The 17,724-nt window shown below is 40.8% G+C and overlaps 1 protein-coding gene across 5 annotated transcripts in view; it reads right to left on the reverse strand.

Moving 5' to 3' along the window:
• RNF220 (ring finger protein 220) overlaps window positions 1-17,724 on the reverse strand; it is a 234,794-nt gene that overhangs the window by 191,004 nt on the left and 26,066 nt on the right. The gene's annotated exons all lie outside the window — the stretch shown is intronic.

Here is a 17,724-nt window from a genome sequence, read left to right on the forward strand (position 1 = left end):
GAAATCAATAAGGAGGAGGAGAGAAAGAGGGAAGGAGGGGTAAGTGGAGGAGGACAGGAGAAGGAAGAAGAAAGAAAAGAGAAAGAAGAGGAAGAGGAAAAAGGAAGAACTCCTGTAATATCCACAGTTGGAGGTGACATAGGTTGAAGTGAGACCACTTGAAAGGAGGAAAGAATATCTCTCCCAGGCTCTTTTTAATGCACTTTTAATGCACTTCGTGCATTTCCATTAAGTGGATCACTTAAAGGCTGTGACTATGTATGTATCTGCCTTCACAAACACAGAGACTGGTAAGTATTCCTCTCTGTGTCTTTGGAGCCTAACAACGTGTTTGGCATTCAGTAGATGTTGAGTAAGTGTATGTCGAATGAGCCATCATCTGGAAGATAACAAAACAGTAGAACATACAGTTTTAGGTAACTAAGTAGATGAGATGGAGTGAAGGTGAGGGTTGGAGTGGGTAATGGTGTCATTACCAAGTAAAGAACATAGGAAGTTTGGGGGAATTATGATAATAGCTACCATTTAATGATTACTGACTATGTGCAGATCCTGTGCTAAATGCTTTATATCCATTATCATTCTCACAATGACTCCGAGGAACAACCCCACACAAGGAAAGAAGAGTTCAGAGACTTTCCCAAGGTCATGCAGCCATTAAGTACAGGAGCTGCGAATCAAACCAATATCCCAGGCTCCATGCTCTTAATCCTGAGGTTACAGTGCCTCTCCAAAGATGGAAAGTTAATAAAATCAATTTTGACATGTTGTGATTGAGATGCTAATGGGATATTCATTGAGGTGGAGCTGTCCAGGGGGCAGCTGGATATCACAAGCCTGCAGCTTCTTAGGGAGGTCAGAGCTAGAGATATGGATTGGAAGTTGTCTATGGGAGAGTGCCATCTTGGAGGTCAACATTCAATAATCATTCAATAAATATTTATTGAGCCCCCATATAAGCTACAGGCACATATGATATCAACATTCACTTCAAACCCATTCATAAAATGCTTACTATGTGAAAGTACTGTGATCTTGTATTTTTAATTGTTGGTCATTTCTTTGTTCATGTCTAATGCTCCCAATTATACCATAAAGTATCTTAGAATACTAAATTTCTTGTATTCCCTGTTGTTATAAGGCTCAAAACAGGTTTAAAAAAAAAACCCAGAATATGTTTGCTGATTGAATGCTTGAGAAAACATTAAGAAATGAGCAGCCATTCACAAAGGCTAGCCTACCTAAGTCTTGGGAAACCAAGTGCAGATAGTCTCCATCTCTGTTACTATCAAAAAGTCTATAGAGGCAGTCAGGTTTCAAACCAAATAAAAGATTTTTTCATAAAAATTTTTTTTTCATCACTGTCATCAAGGTTAATGATAGGCATCAGAAAATTGTAGTCTGGAGCAGTAGGCTGGTTGCAAGAAGACTCATCAAGAGATGTTTCCCTTGGCAAATCTATCCAAGCCCAGAATCTGGCCCTCACCCTCACTGGTCCAGAAACTCAATCTTGTCAGTTGAGAGAAACCAGGGAGGTTTACGCATGTTCACTAAGTCATAAAAGACTGAAAAACTAGCATGTTAGTTTATTGATGCACGACTAGGTATTTGCATTCACCATCATCTCCCTATAGCCAAGTGATGTGCAAAGCCAAATTATTAGGAGACCGTATTGTAATCTCAGATTCAGCACACAGGGAGTTAATAATAGGATCAGGATGTTTAACAGCACCAGGCTCTGACAACCTGACGCAGAGGCAGCATGGAACAGGAACAGAGCAAAAACTTTGGAACCAGATTAACCTGGATACACACAGAGCTCCTTGCTTCCCAGCACAGTGGCTGTGGGCAAGTCACTCAATCTCTCCAAACTCTAGTTTCTGAAAGGTGAACGATGATACCTACATCTCAGGTTTATTGTGGAGGATTAAATGAGATCATGCATAAAATGCTAGACCAGCCTCTGTCATGTGAAAAATGCTAGACCAGCCTCTGTCATGTGATAGACACTCAGTAAATGGCAGCTCTATCTCCATCTCCATACCAGGGACATACCTGTTAAGGGTTCAGGTCAGCCTTTGAGAATATTTGCTTTGAAGGAAACAAGGCAAGTAAGGGTGGGAGCAAAAGACCAGTAAGAAGGCTGCTGCAGAAATCTGGAACATGATACTACTGGCTCAAAACAGGGTTACAGCCGGTATGGAGTAGGGAGTGGCGAGAGAGATGTATACAGATTTGAAAGATATTTAGGAGGTAGGCACTATGCTGGGTGTTTTACACAATTATTTATAGTCCTGACAGCAACTTATAAAGTAGCCCATTTTTCAGATGAAAGTCAGAGATATTAAGCAACTAGCTCAGGATCACATGGCAGTGACTACACAGCAAAATGAATCACAATTGGTACCATTCCAAAGTTTCTCATCTCTCTACAAATAAAATATACCACTGTTCATATCTTTGGTTCTCAACCAAGATGTCAATTGTGAGGAATATAGTAATTTCTTACCACTAATAATTAAAGTATTGAAGTTTGGAGAAATGATTGAGTTTTTAGAAAACATTGGAGCACATCGAGATTATCACTATAATAAATTATGTCATGATTGCACACTTCCATTATGATATGCTTTCTTGTGGGGGAGACAGAGAGAAGGAGGCTGAGCTCCAGAGCTCTGGAGGACCAGAAATTATACATCACTGTAGATTTGTCTATGACAGATTACCATGCAAGGGAACTTCATCTACTGTGTGGAGATGAAAATAGCTTAAGAATGGTTACTCCAAGGAAGAGGTGTTCTTTTTGAGCAAAGAAAGTCTTAGCCAAGCCATCTACAAGATGTCACTGTAACACTGACAAGCTCTTCAGACAGCAGACATAGGTGCTAACCAAAGGATAATCTCCTAGGACCTCGTTCTTAGATTTGCATCTTTCCAGTCACACTCACATACAAATTATAATCTGCTGCAAAAGCTTCATCTTTCTAGATGAAGGACAATATCAAATAACAGATTTCAGCTCCTCTTCCACAGGAACGGACACATCAGGCTTTTCCCACTTTTACTTTTACAGCTTAAATTTTTAGCCCAAGCATAAAATTTTACATTTGTTCCTCTAAAATTTCACTCTGAATTTATTTGAGATTAAAATTTCATCCTCGTAAAGTGGATGCAAATCAGCTCTGTTCCTCTGAGAATATAATATACACGGCTTCTATATTCCTACTTCAAATATCACTTTAAAACAATCACTGTTGGAGCACCAGGGTGGCTCAGGGGTTGAGCGCCTGCCTTTGCTTCAAGGTTGTGATCCCAGAGTCCAGGGAGCCTGCCTCTCCCTCTGCCTATGTCTCTACCTCTCTCTGTGTCTCTCATGAATAAATAAATAAAATCTTAAAAAAAACAAAAATAAATAAATAAATAAATAAATAAATCAAACAAGCAATGTTTTCAGAAGTTTTTGTAAGTTATTTATTCATTCAACAAATGTCACTGCTTGCCACCTGTGCGGGGTCCTCAAGGAATTCACAATCTAATAAGGAAACAGGTGGACATGTACTCATAATAACATTAATAATACTAATGACAATGTCTACTATACTATTTACTGCTACTTTCTCTGTACCAGGCACTGTGGTAGGCCCGAGATTAAAGAGAGGAGTGGGATCCCTGGGTGGCGCAGCGGTTTAGCGCCTGCCTTTGGCCCAGGGCGCGATCCTGGGGACCCAGGATCGAATCTCACAGCGGGCTCCCTGCATGGAGCCTGCTTCTCCCTCTGCCTGTGTCTCTGCCCCTCTCTCTCTCTCTCTCTCTCTCTGTGTGACTATCATGAATAAATAAATAAAATCTTTAAAAAAAAAAAGAGAGAGAGAGGAGTAAGAAATATGGCTCCATTCAAGGGGCTCCCCATGCCTTCGGAGGACGTATGTATAGCCTAGTGGGCAAGGGAGGTATATTAACCAGTATATGCAGTAGAATAAACAGGTAACCTACTAGCAATAATAATGTATTTAATAGGAGGACAAAGGATGGTGAGGTTAATGAAGGATGAGAAAGAGAGCTGGAAAGGTCTTAAAGAAGGAGTGACCTTTGAAATGAATTTAAAAACGGTAAGTAGGTACTCTCCCAATTAAAGACAAAGGGGAAAAAAAGTATAACTCGAACAAAGGCAGGTATAAAATGGTTTTATGTGTGTTCAAGGGACAGCAAGTTTAGTAGAATTGGAGGTTACAGTAAATAAAGAGGAAGAAGGCAGTTGAGTGGATCCAGCAAAAACCGAGGCTTTTAGGGCAGATGATGGAGGGCCTCACATGTTATGTTGTCCAGGAGGCAATGGGGAGACACTAAAGGGTTTCAGGCATGGGAATTACAAGAACAAGGTTTGTCTTAGAAACAAAACTCTCATAGCCATGAAAAAGATGGAATAAAAGGATCTGAGTAGAAATGAGGAGATTAATAAGGATATATAGGGTTGGGGTGAGTGGGTGGCTCAGTTGGTTAAGCATCTGCCTTAGGCTCGTCATGATCCCAGGGTCTTGGGATCAAGCCCCAATTTGGGCTCCCTGCTCAGCTGGGGAGTCTGCTTCTTCCTCTCCCTCTGCCAATCTCCTACTCATGCTCGCTCTCTCTTTAAAAAAAAAAAAAAAAAAAAGAATATATAAGCTATCTTTATACAAGGAGCAGTCTCTGAGTAGGAGAAATACTATGTCTATGTGAAGAAATCAGGGAAGAGACAACCCAGTAGAAAAATGGGCAGAACCCTCAACAGGCACTTAACAAAAGAGAAAATCAAATGGCCAAGAAATATGAGAGGGTGCTGTATCTTATCAGGAATCAGAAGTATATGGGGACCCTGGGTGGCTCAGTCAGTTAAGTGTCTGCCTTTGCCTCAGGTCATGATCTTGGGATTCTGGAATCTGATGACCTCATGGTTCATAGCACATAACAAGTATTCAATATATTTGTGGAATAAGTGAATGAAAACGATGACCTGCTGTTCACTTCTCTTACCATAACGTCTCAAGTATTCTCTGCACTCCACTCCGCAGAGATCAGGAACCTTCTCCACGTACTGTTTCCAACCGTCACTCTATCCTTTCCTCCACGGTTCTCCACAATGTATCTTGCTTCCTACTTTAAACGTGGAGGCCATGGCATCTTCCTCCTCATCCATTTAGAATTTTCTCTTCTATCACTCTTCTTAGATTTGCTGCTCATCTCCAAAGCTAACCATTTTATCTATCACCTTAATTATATCTGTCCCACTTCTTTCTCAGATTTGCAACCTTCATTGTTCCCAATCTCAATGATCATACATGTTATCTTCCCCTTCAATCACTCATACCAGCTCGGAGAATGTGAAGGTAACATACTCACCCTAGAAGATACCAGACTTGGGAATGAAACTAAAGTAGAGTTCACATTCTGTTGGTTATATTCTCTTTAATATCCTCCCAGGTATGACTTTCATTGGCTCAGAAAATGCTTGGTGCTATGACAGCAAATTAAAAGCTTCAGCTCACCCTCTCCAAAAAAAATTTTTTTAATTAAAAAATAAAAACTTCAGTCCCTATGACTGCTTAGGGGTGGGGCAGACAGGGCCTAACACATTCCTCAACTGCTGGACGAGATAGATGGGCTTGTATTAAGGCAAGGACTTCCCTCTTTAGCTGGCGATCAGCACTCTTCCTTTCTGAAGATAGTATCTTGGAAGTGGCCACCACATAGGTTCTAGGTCAGGGATGACTTAAGTCACATATTCTGATACTCATGAGGACCTCTGACAGGTTTCAGATGGGGTTCTTCAAGCTGGTTGCTCTTTTTGGTAATGTAGTCTTGGTTCTTTTTTTTTTTTTTTTTTTTTTTTAAATATTTTATTTATTTATTCATGAGAGAGACAGAGAGAAAGGCAGAGGCACAGGCAGAGGGAGAAGCAGGCTCCACGCAGGGAGCCCGATGCGGGACTCGATCCCGGGACCAGGATCACGCCCTGAGCCAAAGGCAAACGCTCAACCACTGGGCCACCCAGGCATCCCTGTAGTCTTGGTTCTAAAGTCAGCCCCTGGACAGAGCTTCCCCTTGAATTTGCCTAATATCAAGGTCTCTTGGACAGCTGAAGGAGTTTCTCTTGGGAGACTCAGGAATCAAGAGACCTAAAGTTCCAAAGAAAGGGGGCACCTGGGTGGCTCAGTGGTGGAGCATCTGTCTTTGGCTCAGATCGTGATCCCAGGATCCTGGAATTGAGTCACGCATCAGGCTCTCTGCAACGAGCCTGTTTCTCTCTCTGTGTCTCTGCCTCTTTCTGTGTGTCTCTCATGAATAAATAATCTTTAAAAAAAAAAAAAAGTTCCAAAGAAAGCTCTGCCTCTAAGTTCTCCCTCTCTCTCCCTCTCACACTTCCAGGCTGGGTCCTAAGCTCACCCTTGAGTAATACTCCCAGAATAGAGTACCAAGTTGAGAAGGGATCTGTTCTAAGTCAGAATCCCTTCTATCCTGATCCAATAGATCACTCAGTAGAGCTTTCTGAGTCAACTGAAGTGACGGAAAGAGTACAGATTTTTGGCATCAGACAGGTCTGACTTTGAATCTCAGTTCTGTCACTAACGAGGTGTGTGTTGGTCAAATGTCTTGAGTTCTCTCAGTCTCTGCTGCACTGTCCATAAAACGGAGATAAAATCTACCAGAGAGGTTGATGTATAATAAAAGTTAAATTTATTCCCATTTCCTTCCTACTTCCTCTATAATAGGCTGGGAACATTGGCCCCAATACCACAGTCAGCTTCGACTAAGTCCCTGCATTCTTTGCTCTGTCCTCTTCATCTTTTGCCACCCCCCTCTGTCGTACACTATGTACCTACTGGAGTGAACTCTTTTCAGTTCCCTGAATACATAAAGCTCTTTCTCCACAGTGCTGTCCCACAGAACTTTCTAAAATAATGAAAAAGCTTTGTACCTGAGCTGGTCACTGTAATAGCTACTAGTCACATGTGGGTAGTCAGCACTTGAATTGTAGCAAGTGGGACTGAGAAAAAAAATTTTTTTAATCTTATTCAATTCTATTTAAATAGCCCCCATAGCTGGTGGCCACATAACTGACAGTTTTAGACTATAGGTCTCTGGGTTTGCCATTCCCTGCGTGAAATGCATTTTGCCTAGCTAACTTCTAATCAGGCTTAAAATCCCAACTTGAACATTTATTCTTCCAGGATGCATATCCTGAAGAATAAAGAAGTTCCCAGTATAAAGAAGTTCCCCAAACCGGACCCAGTTTGGTTTCCCCTTTTTTACCTTTGAAGCATCATCTATGCTTCTCCTATTAGATACTGTCTGTCCATATTTACCATTAGGTTGTGAACTTCTTTGGTCATCCTACCAATGGACTACCTCCCAGTTCTGGATGCCGCCTATACTTCTTTTTAGTGGACATCCACAGGAGCTCGGGATTTAGACTTTTTCCAAAATAATAATAATAATAATAATTTTGGGGACCATTATCTTTGAGATAACTATTGCATATTTGAATATGCTTTAGGGATTGATTGATACTAGATTATCCTTATACCTTTCTCAGGATAAGCCTAAGTCAGAAACTAAAAAGAATAGAAACCATAAAATGACCCATTAAAAATTAAAAACTTCTATATGCAAAGTAAACAACAAAACTCCATTATTTTAATATATCGAGACAAATGATAACGGGAAAAAATGTACAACATACATGATACATAAAAAAGAATGAGTAGTCTTCTAAAAAGAGCTCTTAAAGTCTAAGAGAAAGATAGAGAAAGGATACAAACAAGAAATTAAAAAAAAAAGACTAGGGGCAGCCCTGGTGGCTTAGTGGTTTAGCGCTGCCTTTAGCCTGGGGTGTGATCCTAGAGACCCGGGATCGAGTCCCACGTCGGGCTCCCTGCATGGGGCCTGCTTCTCCCTCTGCCTGTGTCTCTGTATCTCTCATGAATAAATTTTAAAAAATCTTTAAAAAAACAAAACAAAAAAAACAACAAAAAGACTAATGTCAATAAACATTTTTAAAATGTTTAACTCCATTAGTAATTAAAGAACGCAGACGAAATAAAGAAAATACAATTTTTTGTCCATTGAATTGACAAAATGGGGGATGCCTGGGTGGCTCAGTGGTTAAGTGTCTGCCTTCGGCTGAGGGCGTGATCCCGGAGTCCAGGAATCAAGTCCCACATCAGGCTCCCTGCATGGAGCCTGCTTCTCCCTCTGCCTATGTCTCTGCCTCTCTCTCTGTGTTTCATGAACAAATAAATAAAATCTTTAAAAAATAAAAAAAAAAGCAAATTGAAATGAAAATGCTTTATAATACATTGATGAGTATAAAATAAAATGAAAATGTTTTATAATACATTGATAAGAGTATAAAGAGGGACACCTGGTTGGCTCAGCAGTTAAACATCTGCCTTTGGCTTAGTGTTGTGATCCTGGAGTCTCCAGATCGAGTCCCACATCGGGCTCCCAGCATGGAGCCTGCTTCACCCTCGGCCTATATCTCTGCCTCTCTGTGTCTCTCATGAATAAATAAATAAAATATATTTTTAAGATTTTATTTATTTATTCAGATACAGAGAGAGAGAGAGAGAGAGAGAGAGAGAGGCAGAGACACAGGCAGAGGGAGAAGCAGGCTCCACACAGGGAGCCCGACATGGGACTCGATCCTGGGTCTCCAGGATCACACCCCAGGCTGAAGGCAGTGCTAAACTGCTGGGCCACCGGGGCTGCCCTATAAATAAAATCTTAAAAAAAAAAAAAAAAAAAAAAAAGAGTATAAAGAAATAGGTAAAAAAAAAAAAAGGTAATGGGGCAATAAGCATAAAAATTTATTTTTTAAGCATAAAAATTTCAATAAATATATATTTTAAAAATATTTTACTTATTTATTCATAAGAGACACACACAGAGAGGCAGAGACACAGGCAGAGGGGAGAAGCAGACTCCCTGCAGGGAGCCCGATGAGGGACTGGTCCCAGGATCCTGGGATCACGACCTGAGCCAAAGGCAGATGCTCAATCCCTGAGCCACCCAGGTGCCCCATATTGTTTTCACTTGATCTTAGCCAAAAGAAGGAGAAGCGATGCCCTATATTTTTTTTTACAGCTTGCATATTGGGGGGAGGGGCAGAGGAAGAAGGAGAGAGAGAGAATCTTAAGCAGACTCTAAACCCATTGTGGAGCCAATGTGAGACCCTGAGATAATGACTTGGGCTGAAATTAAGAGAGGACACTTAACCCACTGAACCACCATGGCACCCCAAATATGTGCATTTTTTTATTCAACAATTCTCCTTTCAGGAATATATCCTGAGAAAATAATCAGATACTTGGGCAGCCCGGGTGGCTCAGCAGTTTAGCGATGCCTTCAGCCCAGGGCCTGATCCTGGAGACCCAGGATCAAGTCCCACATTGGGCTCCTGCATGAAGCCTGCTTCTCCCTCTGCCTGTGTCTCTGCCTCTCTCTCTCCCTCTCTGTGTCTCTCATGAATAAATAAATAAAAATTTTTAAAAAAGAAAGAAAATAATCAGATATTTGCTGAAGGTGAAGTTACAAAGATGTTCTATGCAGTGTTGTTTATAACACTGAAAAGCTGGAAACAAAATAATTAGCTAACCAGACATTGGTTACATAAAATGATACATCTCTGCAATGGAATACTAAGTAGCTATTTAAGGGTGGTGCTATAGATCTGTATTTATTGACGTGGAGCATTATCTATAATAAATAAAAAGGTGAGGGACGCCTGGGTGGCTCAGTGGTTGAGCATCTGCCTTTGGCTCAAGGCATGATCTCAGGGTCCTGCGATCAACTTCTGCCTCAGGTTCCCTGCAGGATCAAGCCTGCTTCTCCCTCTGCCTATGTCTCTGCCTCTCTCTCTGTGTCTCTCATGAATAAATAAATAAAATCTATAAAAAATAAGTCAATAAATAAGTGGAAAAGTGAAAAAAAAAAGCATGTTAGTAGGATCCTACTTGTATAAGAATATTTGTCAGCTTATCTATCAACTCATGAAAAGGAATCTGGAAGGACATATGCCAAAATATTAATGATTCTCGCTCTTCCTCACTTAAATTCATGGCGGTTAGCCAGTGGGAGGTCCTACTCAGGATTATCTGGTGTAGGGTTTGGCATCCCCTCAATGGGTCACAGAGAACCTGAGAAATATCCAATACTAGGTTTCCTGGTTGATGTAGATGTAAGTCACTGGGAGCACGGACCCTATCTAACTTATTCCCTGCAGTATCCCTGGTATCTTGAATTGCTTGGCACTTAGTAGGCATTCAAAAAATATGTGTTCAATTAATGAACTGTATCAGAGCACCAATTTTACTTAATGATAAGCATATTTAAACATTGTTGTCATAAATTAAACCCAGAAGGTAAAATCCACAAAAGTTTAAGGTAATACAAGACTCCCAAATGTTTTTTATTTCCTATATACCATTACAATGCTGAGGGCCAGAAGTGCATTTTCTTTTATCATTTGTGTATTCTCCCAGAAGAATTTGAGAAGCAGTGAATAACGTCTTTGTGCAAGGCCTTTCCCAACCACTTTTGAGGCTACATATTCCAACCTCTGACTCACAGATGAGAAAAATGAAGGTTTGGTGATTGCTCAAGGTCACACAGTTAAAAAGCAGGAGAATCAGGATCCAAATCCAGGCCCATTTGTCTTCTAAACTCACGTGTGGCTTGAAAGGTGCAAAGTATGACAATGAAAAGGACATTGCAGCTCTGTGACAGCTAATGTCTGTGCCTCCTAACGAGTCACCACCACTTAGCCCGGAGCTCCCATGTCTAAGAGGTGCTTTTTCTTAACCCTTGGAGAATCCAGAGGACGATTTGTCACCGGGGTTATTAGCATTTTTCCCTGGATATCGACAGCTTGTCTTTCCTCCCTCCAACCAGTGACTGATTTCTTCAAATGCTCGCCAAATACAGCCCAAGTCACCATGGTAAACGTATTGACGGAATCATATTAACAGCTACTGAGCATTTACAGGGTTGTAAGTTATGCAGAGGGAAGAAAAGATAAGAAAAAAAACACAGGAAAATAAAACAAGTTCAATCAGCAGTGACAATTATTTATTTAGAAGCTGTTGGTTGAAACAGTTTTTTAAATATATTTTAATTGCTAATTAAGGTTTCTTCAAGAGAGTGGCCTGAGTCCGTTGCTCCACCTCAGAGCTAACCATTAATATTTTAGCTGCTCAGCTCAGAAACTGTGCTTGTTGCAGTTGACGCACCCACAGCTGTGTCTATGCAGTCGGCTTTAGCTTCAGGGGCTTGCTTTGGTAACAGAAATTCAACCGCACTGGGTAGCTTGCCACACCAATCCTCTAGTCTGCTCCTCCATTTGCCAGAAGGCAGCAGACATTTCCGTCCTTAGTTCTCGAAAGATTGAGGTTGGTTCAATAAGCAAAATTCTGCTCTGAGCCACCAAGACAACTGACAATTTTTCAAAGGAATGACCTATCTTTTCTAAGTTAATTTACACCTTTTATTGGGGAACATAAGTGTGGCCTTAGGCAAGATAGAGAATACAGAAGAGTTTGTTTTCGGTTTCTAATTCCCTGGGTACTCCTAGGTGAACCTTATAACAAATAAGGTCAGCCCCTAGGCCCAGGGAGGTACTGCGGGAACACAGGCATGAGGGCACTCTGGGGTCCCTGTGTGTGTGTGTGTTTGGGCACAGCCTCGTCTCCCGTGTCCAACTTTGCCTGCTTCTTAAGGAGAATCTAATCCTCACGGGAGAATTTAATCTGTTCATTTGCACGCATCTCATCAGCACCCTGCTTTGTTGAGGACTGTTTGATGTCCCAAGGAAAAGACTTCGAAGTCTTTTAAAGCCTTTTTGATGTGAACCAGAAAATCACGTTTTGTCAAGAGTGCACTCAACTTGAACCTCAAAAGGTTCAGGACTCAGAAACCACACGGTTCAAGTGGGATTTAAACTGGGTAAAATCACTTCCTTGTCTTCCCCTGCAAGGCCCTCCCCTGGCCTTTGTGCCACCAGTTTCTGTGCACTATTGGGCCATTTTTCAACTTCTTCTTATTCTCTCTCTTTCACACACACACACACACACACACACACACACACACACACATACATCTTGGCAAGAGAATCTTAAGAAAAAGAAAACTCTATTACCCCCAAAGAAGTAGCTATCTCCCCACTAAGGATAAAAACTGTCTCTAGCTCCATCAAGTCGTCACAGGTTCAGAATGATCATTGCTGCGGCCTCAGAGGCCTGGGCCACTGTAGGTGAGGGTCAAATGATACACAGAGCTGAACAGCTACGACTGCATCCCTCCTCGAGGTGTTTTAACCAGGTACAAGTCTAGAGCTTCCTGTGCCCCCACCAGCTTTTACAGAGAAAACTGGAAATTTGCCTCAGAGGGTAGCTAGTTTGTGTGTGAACGAAGCACATACCTTAGGACTTCACAGTTCAATTTGGGAATTAAGGGACAGGAGATTTCCCAAAATCAGGGGAAAGAACTGAGCTAACCAAGAAGATGCTAACCATAACTGTCTCTCTCCCAAGATTTCTTCTATTTTTTTCCCTTTTAAGACTCGCAAACACAGTTACTCAAAGGCTAGCAAAATTTAGATTCAGGATATGGGATCTCAACTGGTAAAAGGTCCAAAGTGTTCCTGATATCCTAAGGAACACCAGCTGCTCTGTTCCCTGTGGCTATATCCACATCAAAGCTTCCCTGACCACTAGCTCATGTCCTAACCATAATGGTCGCGATTGATTGAGTACTTACTGTGTATCAGACACTATGCTAAAAATACAATATCAATATTTTGTTTCAATAAAAAAAAAATGTGTCAGCTTATTCCTATTTTGCAGACGAGGAAACTGAGGCTCCAAGAGTTTAAATTACCACCTCAAAGTAGCACATCTAATAAGTGCCTGAGCTGCAACTGAAGCCCAACCTGTTGAACTACAAAGTCAATGGTCTTGGCTTACCACCTGCTCTACTGCAGTTTTGGTGTTTTTTTTTTTTTTTTAAAGCATTTAGTGTTTATAGATTTATTTATTTAGTATTTATTGGGTACCTACCATGGGAATTGTGGATATTTCAGGAAGTATAAGGTGCTATTCCTTCCCCTTCTCTCATTGTGGCTACTGCAACGGCCTTTTTACAATGATCTTTTTTACTAACACCCTACTTCAATCCATTATTCACACAATAAGCCACAGTCATCTTTTAAATGATAAGTCATAACATGGTATTTCTTCATTTAAAACACTCTGTAGGGGCACGTGGGTGGCTCAGTGGTTGAGCGTCTGCCTTCGGCTCAGGGCGTGATCCCGGGGCCCTAGGATCGAGTCCCACATGGGGCTCCCCATGAGGAGCCTGCTTCTCCCTCTGCCTGTGTCTCTGCCTCTCTCTGTGTGTGTCTCATGAATAAATACATAAAATCTTTTAAAAAAAAAATAAAACACTCTGTGGCTTCCTGTTAGAGAATAAAATCCTTTTTATCCTGCATAGAGGATAAAATCCAAACTATGATTTAAAAGATTCACGAAGGGCAGCCCAGGTGGCTCAGTGGTTTAGTGCCTGCCTTCAGCCCAGGGCATGATCCTGTAGTCCCGGGATCGAGTCCCACGTCGGGCTCCCTGCATTGGAGTCTGCTTCTCCCTCTTCCTGTGTCTCTGCCTCTCTCTCTCTCTCTCTCTCATGAATAAATACAATCTTAAAAAAAAAATTCATGGAGACCTGGCTGTTCTTTCTTTCTTATACTGCTGTATTTCCCCACGTTCACTCCATCCCAGTCCTCAGACTCTCTGTCCCTCAAATGTACCAGGACCCAAACCCTTATGTAGTTGTCACTTGCTCACCATTCATATTCAATTCAAACATCACCTCCAGGGCCATACTGGGCATGTTGGACACAGCGCATCATTTTTTATGACAAATAAATAATCATGTCATAATCAATGATAACAATTATTTTCTTGATTGATTCTTCAGTTTTAACATAAGTGATTAACAATCTTTTTTTTTTTAGGATTTTATTTATTTATTCATGAGAGACACACAGAGAGAGAGAGAGAGAGAGAGAGAGAGAGAGAGAGAGGCAGAGACACAGGCAGAGGGAGAAGCAGGTTCCATGCAGGGAGCCTTATGTGGGACTCGATCCCAGTCTCCAGGATCAGGCCTTGGGCTGAAGGTGGTGCTAAACCGCTGAGCTACCTGGGCTGCCCATTTTAGATTAACAATCTAACATTTTTTTTTTAATGTTTTATTTTTAAAGATATTCTAGTCTAGTAAACTGTTTACTAGATGAACTAAAATTTGCATATACCAAATGAAAATGTCACACCCCACTTCTTAGTTTGTATCACTGTTTCAAAATTTAAACATAAAGGACTCCAAGAAGTCAAGAAGAATGGCAGCCTGAGACAGCTCGATTTTTGTTTATCTTTACACTTAATGTGCTTTATTTTGAATTTACTGTTTACATGCAGAAGGGTGCAGTATCACAGGAGCTGGAGTCCTAAGTGAGCTCAACTGCTTCTGAACTGTTAGGCCCCTGCTCTCAAAGCAAAGTGAGCCTGCAGGTGTCATGGATCCACAGTATAACTAAAAGTTCTCTCAATTCTTCCCTATAGAATGCAATGTAATTAAAGAATAAAATTGGGATCCCTGGGTGGCGCAGCGGTTTGGCACCTGCCTTTGGCCCAGGGCGCAATCCTGGAGACCCGGGATCGAATCCCATGTCGGGCTCCCGGTGCATGGAGCCTGCTTCTCTCTCTGCCTGTGTCTCTGCCTCTCTCTCTCTCTCTCTCTGTGAGACTATCATAAATAAATAAAAATTAAAAAAAAAAAGAATAAAATTTAAACATGCTTATTTAAAAGTTACATATATATATATAAGAGTCACTACAGCAATCTTTATTTTTAGAACTTAGGCCAACAAAAGAGATTTTTGGGGAGAAATGTTTTATAACTGACAAACTGATGTTATTTAAAATTGCCAGCACACAATGACATTAAAAAGCAGACCAACTTTCAGGTGACTGGTGTTTTAAAATTCCTCTACAGGCTAACATAGCACTTTACTCCCCTCACCAATGCACATGATACTCTATCACAATAAAAAAGTTGTAAGTGCTGTGATACAGGGAAACACAGGTACTGTGGGAACAGAAACAAGGGCAAAGGAGGAGGAGAAGAACAATGGAAGTATAATGTCCCAGAAGCCAAGGGAGTAGGAATTCCAAGAAATATGAAGTCAGCAGTTAGTTGCAACCAATACTGCAAAGGAGCCCTCCTCTGAATTGGGTGCTAGGGCCAATGTGAGTAAGGCCTAGAGATCTCCCTTTACTACATGGAAAGGTAAAACTAACTCTGCCTTCCTCTGGCCGGCATGTAAGTTAGTTCAAAGGGAAAATTCTTATCTTTGGTCTTAACTATTTCTTATTATCAGAGGCAGAAAGATAGAAGAGCACATATTGGGACACCTGGGTGGCTCAGCAGTTTGGCACCTGCCTTAAGCCCAGGGCATGATCCTGGAGACCCGGGATCGAGTCCCAGGTCGTGTTCCCTGCACAGAGCCTGCTTCCCTCTCTCTCTACCTCTCTCTCTGTACCACTCATGAATGAATAAATAAAATCTTAAAAAAAAGAAGAAGAAGAAGAAGAAGAAGAAGAGGAGGAGGAGGAGGAGGAGGAGCACATATTATATTAAGCCAATGGCAGGTCTGCATTCTCTAGACCCTAATCCTGCACAGAACTCAGCTAATGGCCAGCACTGGCCCTGGCCAGTGCCTGAGAAGGGAAGAGAGCCCACTTAGAAGATGGGTTTAGGAACAGAGTCTTCTGGCCTGCTCCTACTTGGCCATAGCGCCAAATCTCATATAAATAACCACAAACAGAACTGCTTAAGTGGAATACAATTTAATCCTCACATCTGCTCTCTGTTCACCCCGCCGTGCTCACTTGAATAAAGCAGGAAGCATTTGGCCACCATAAAGTCTCTTTTCATGTTTAAACTCCCTTCACTAGGTAGCTCCTGCACCTGTACTTTTTGGATGGTGAAGCTGAAATAGCCATCAGTTAATTTAATCTTTTTATAAACTAATTCAGAAAAGAAAATTAACTTTTTAAGAAACAACAACAAAATCAGACACTTTCACAGCAATTGTGACTATCCATCCCATTCCACTTTGCATTCGGAAGAAACAGAACCAATCAGTAATGAGTTCTAGAACTACAGAAATCATCCAGCTTTATCAAATCATCTCTCTAAGATTCAATCTTTAAAGGCTAGGTCATGGGCCTTTCCTGTAATATAGTCTTCCAAATTGTCTTTTTTTTTTTTTTTAATTGTCCTTTTTTATTTAAGTGGAGTCCAATTCAGGGCTTGAACTCATGACCCTGAGATCAAGACCTGAGCTGAGATCAAGAGCCGGATGTTTAACTAACTGAGCCACCCAGGTGCCCCCAAATTGTCTGTCTAATATAAACTTCTTTAGAAGTTTTTAAATTTACAGAAAAATTGCAAAGATAGTACAGGCAGTTCCCATATTCCTCACACCCAGTTGCCCCTATGATTTACATCTTATTTTAAGTATGCTGCATTTGTTATAACTAATGAGCCAATGTTGATACACTATTACTAACTCAAGTTCATACTTTATTCAGATTTCTTTAGTTTTTTCACCTAACATCCTTGATCTATTCTAGCACCTCCAAACTACGTTTTAAATCATAAACTGGATTTTTAAATTGTAAAAATAGTACATACATATGTTACCTATTCAAATACTGCAGAAGAGCATAAAATAAAAAGTACTATTTCTACTTTCCTTCCCAGTCATACTCCCCAAATAAAACTACTGTTAACAACCTCTTTTGTTCCCTTCCAAAAGTTTTATACGCATATAAAGATATATATGTATGTATCTTCTTTTCTGTACAAAGGAGTCCTGTACTTTTCTGTACCTTGTTTTATATATAAGCACACCCGGCCCTAACTTACTTTTTAAAACCATGACACAGTTTTCTACAAGAGAGATGTATGATAACTTATCAATTCCCTATCAATGTACATTTAGGGGGTTTTCAAATTACTAACAATATTATAAAGTACATACATCTTCCTACAGTTGAACTGCATCAAAGGATATTTGCATTAAAAAAATTTTTTTTTTTGCATTTAAAATTTTCATAGATATTGCCAAATTGCCTTCCAAAGAGACTAGGCCGGGATCCCTGGGTGGCGCAGCGGTTTAGCGCCTGCCTTTGGCCCAGGGCGCAATCCTGGAGACCAGGGATCAAATCCCACATCGGGCTCCCGGTACATGGAGCCTGCTTCTCCCTCTGCCTATGTCTCTGCCTCTCTCTCTCTCTCTCTGTGTGACTATCATAAATAAATAAATAAAAATAAATAAAAAAAAAAACAAAACAAAGAGACTAGGCCACTTTACATTCCCACCTATGCATACAGGGCCTGGTGTCCCCACAGCTTCACCAACAAGGGGTATGTTATGAAACAAATGGTTCGTAATTTCCTTAAATGTTTCCAATGTTCCATCATCTTCCCACAGCCATCTTCAAGCATTCTCTCCTTCTTTTTAGCTTTCTGATCACTTTTGGTTTTCTTCCTGCCCTCTCTGAGACTGTCCTGTACTTTTCTTAAAAAAATGTTATTATTGAAGTAGTGTTGACATACAATATTACATTAGTT

This window comes from Canis lupus, chromosome 13 (assembly GCF_048164855.1).
Source record: "Canis lupus baileyi chromosome 13, mCanLup2.hap1, whole genome shotgun sequence".
In the NCBI taxonomy this organism is placed as follows: Eukaryota; Metazoa; Chordata; class Mammalia; order Carnivora; family Canidae; genus Canis; species Canis lupus.